Genomic DNA, 3,635 nt, shown 5'->3' with positions numbered 1-3,635 from the left:
TCTGTGTAGCTTTGGCTGTCCTGGAACTCACTCTGTAGACCAGGCTAGCCTCGAACACAACCCAGATGCCCCTCAACAGAGGAATGGATACAGAAATTGTGGTACATCTACATAATGGAGTACTACTTAGCTATTAAAAACAATGAATTTATGAAACTCTTAGAGAAATAGATGGATCTGGAGAATATCGTTCTGAGTGAGGTAACCCAATCACAAAAGAACACACTTGGTATGCACTCTCTGATAAGTGGATATTAGCCCAGAAGATTGGAATACACAAAGTACAATCCACAAACCACAAGAAACTCAAGAAGGAGGAAAACCAAAATGTGGACACTTCATTCCTTCTTAAAAGGGGGAACAAAATACAAATGGAAGGAGTTGCAGAAACTATGGAGCAGAGACTGAAGGAAGAACAATCCAGCCTGATATAGCTGTCTTCTGAGAGAGTCTGACAGTACCTGACTAATACAGAAGTAGAGGCTCACAGCCATCCATTGAACTGAGTACAGGGTCCCCAATGAAGGAGTTAGAGAAAGGACCCAAGGAGCTGAAGGGTTTGCAGCCCCTTAGGACGAACAACAATATGAACTAACCAGTATCCTCAGAGCTCCCAGGGACTAAACCACCAACCAAAGAATATACATGGTGGGACTAATGGCTCCAGCAGCATGTGTATAGCAGAGGATGGCCAAGTCAGTCATCAATGGGAGGAGAGGCCCTTGGCCCTGTGAAGGTTCTATGCCCCAATGTAGGGGAATGCCAGGGCCAATAAGCAGGAGAGGGTAGGGTGGTGAGCAGGAGGAGGGGGAGGGCACAGGGGTTTGTTCTTATTGTTTTTTGTTTGTTTGTTTGTTTTTGTATTTTGTTTTTGGAGGAGAACCTGGAAAAGGAGATATTGTATGACATGTAAATAAAGAAAATATCTAATAAAATTAAAAAAACAAATCTTTTAAAAAAAAGAACTAGGTTTAAGAAATCTAAGTGTGTTTGAGATAATTAATTAAGGGACAACTCTTACTATGGGCTCAGCCTGGTCATTAAACATGATTGACAGGGAGCCAATGATGCCGACATTTTTCTGGGTTATTAGTGATTTGTATGCCTTCTCTCCTTCTGGGCTGCCTTGTCCAGCCCTGATATAAGGGTTTGTGCCTAGACTTATTGTAACTTGCTCTGCTGTGTTCAGTTGATATGCCTGAGGTGCCTGCTCTTCTCTGAAGCGAAACAGAGGAGTGGATCTGGGAGAGAGGGGAGCAGAACTAAGAAGAGTGGATGGAGGGAAAACTACAGTCAGGATGTAATGTATGAGAGAAGAACAGACAAACAACCACCAACCACAGAAATATCTCAAAAAATTTGCCATTGAAGTAACATAACTGAGTTGAACCTTTAGAAGTTTTGTCCAATCTACTGACTAGGGAACATTTCTGGTTAAGACTAAGTCAACTAAAAACAATGAAGGTTGGTTTAAGGATTGTATCTGAAGAGTTTTCAGCTTGCAAAAGTAAAATAATTGCATTTTTGGATGTATAACTATGACTTGTTAACAGATGTGATCTTTAAGCCATAATGTGGTCAATCGAGGAAACATTATTGCACTATAGACATCCCCTTGTTAGTGGGACTTTTTCTTTAATTGAGGTGTTTTTCTACATTTTTAGTTAAAGTTACATAACAAGGGCATTTATTGGATATATAACATGTTGTGATATACTTTAGAAACTTCTGTGTATAAAATCCAAATTGCCTACCATGAGGCTAATGGGAATGCCCAAGTACTCATCAAAACTGTTCCCTGGTCCCTGCTTTAATAAAGATTGGCTCCATTCTCCAGACTCTCAAGCACATAACTAAGCCCAGACTCTGGTGACCTTATACCAGGGACAGGGAGCACAGGCAGGAAACCTTTCCATGTGTACTTATTTATTTATTGTAAGGAAAGGTCTCTTTATGTAGCACTCCCTAGTCTGAAATCACCCAAGTGCAGTTCATCATTGAGGATTATCAGGGTAGGAACTCAAGCAGGAGGACAGGCAGAAACAATGATGTCTAGTTGAGGGGCAGGCAGAGTGATGAATCAGAGAAAGATTTGACAGAATGAGTGAGATATAGGATACATCTATCTCAGGAGAATAACCATTTAAGAGCAGTGCAGGGAGCATGATCGTAGTTCAGTGAGCTCAGTCAGTCAGTTGAGAGTCAATGCAGTGGAGCTGAGTTTCTGAGTTCATGCAGTTCAGCACAGGCCAGCAGAGGCAGGGGAAGCCAGAGAATAAGGAGTGAGAAGATTAGAACAGATTCCCAGGGAGGCCAAGCAGATCAATTCAGTGAGAAGCTGAGGGAAGACTGAATCAGTCAGCTTGGAGAGGAGTTTGAGCCAGAAAAACTGACTTGAACTAGCCAGCCAGAGTTCAGAAAGAGCTAAAAAGAGTGAAGCTTATATACAGCAGTAAGCCTCTGAGATGATAATTACGTCTGGTGAATAAAAGTTACTTTTACATTGAAGTTACAAATGTACATTCACCCTGGGCTTTTATGTGGATATTGACAATCTGCCCTCAGCCCCTCTTTCTTGTGGGGCAAGCACATCTATTTACTGAATCATTTTACCAGTCTTGGTGTAAATATATCTAACTACATATAAACCTCTGATATATATTTCTTTCTCTTAAATTAGGTACTTTAGATTGGCACATTCAAGCCACGTTCCCACAGGACTTGTACACCCTCAGTCACCATCTCTCTAAGTATTGCCTGTATTATCCAAGGGTATGGATCACATCTTTGCTTTAAGACTGCCCAGTTTCTGTCTCTCTACAATGACTCTGTCTTAGAACCATGACTGTAACACATTTGTAGGAGAACACAATTTATCACAATACATGGAATCATGGCTACACACATTTCTCAGGTCAAAGGGATTTTGAAATTAATTCAAGTGCCATACTCATTGGAACCACCATCTCTTAAATATAAGATAACTTAAAATATAAATTATAATTGGGTTACCTCTCTCAGGATGATATTCTCCAGGTCCATCCATTTCCCCAAGACTTTCATAAATTCATTGTTTTTGATAGCTGAGTAGTAGTATTCCATTGTGTAGATGTACCACATTTTCTGTATCCATTCCTCTGTTGAGGGACATCTGGGTTGTTTCCAGTTTCTGGCTATTATAAATAAGGCTGCTATGAACACAGTGGAGCATGTGTCCTTATTACATGTTGGAGCATCTTCTGGGTATATGCCCAGGAGTGGTATATCTGGGTCCTCTGGAAGTACTATGTCCAATTTCCGGAGGAACTGACAAACTGATTTCCAGAGTGGTTGTACCAGCTTACAATCCCACCAGCAATGAAGGAGTGTTCCTCTTTCTCCACAACCTTGACAGCATCTGCTATCACCTGAGTTTTTTATCCTAGCCATTGTGACTGGTGTGAGGTCATCAATGGGAGGAGAGGCCCTTGACCCTGTGAAGGTTCTATGCCCCAGTATAGGGGAATACCAGGTGAGCAGGGGGAGAGGGGAGGGAACAAGGGTTTGTTTTAGTTTTTGGTTTTTTCATTTTATTTTATTTTCTTCTTCTTCTTCTTCTTCTTCTTCTTCTTCTTCTTCTTCTTCTTCTTCTTCTT

General features: G+C 41.0%; 1 protein-coding gene and 1 long non-coding RNA gene across 2 annotated transcripts in view; one reads left to right on the top strand and one right to left on the bottom strand.

Annotated features, from left to right (window-relative positions):
* LOC116101474 (attractin-like protein 1) overlaps window positions 1-3,635 on the bottom strand; it is a 350,037-nt gene that overhangs the window by 225,900 nt on the left and 120,502 nt on the right. The gene's annotated exons all lie outside the window — the stretch shown is intronic.
* LOC116104041 overlaps window positions 3,475-3,635 on the top strand; it is a 4,089-nt gene continuing 3,928 nt past the window's right edge. The window contains exon 1 of the long non-coding RNA XR_004123680.1: window positions 3,475-3,511. This is a non-coding gene — a long non-coding RNA (uncharacterized LOC116104041). The remainder of the gene's footprint in view (window positions 3,512-3,635) is intronic.

The sequence above is a fragment of the Mastomys coucha genome, unplaced genomic scaffold, assembly GCF_008632895.1.
Source record: "Mastomys coucha isolate ucsf_1 unplaced genomic scaffold, UCSF_Mcou_1 pScaffold21, whole genome shotgun sequence".
Taxonomy (NCBI): domain Eukaryota; kingdom Metazoa; phylum Chordata; class Mammalia; order Rodentia; family Muridae; genus Mastomys; species Mastomys coucha.
Note: the sequence above shows the minus strand (reverse complement) of the source record. Positions and strands in the feature narration are given on the sequence as shown.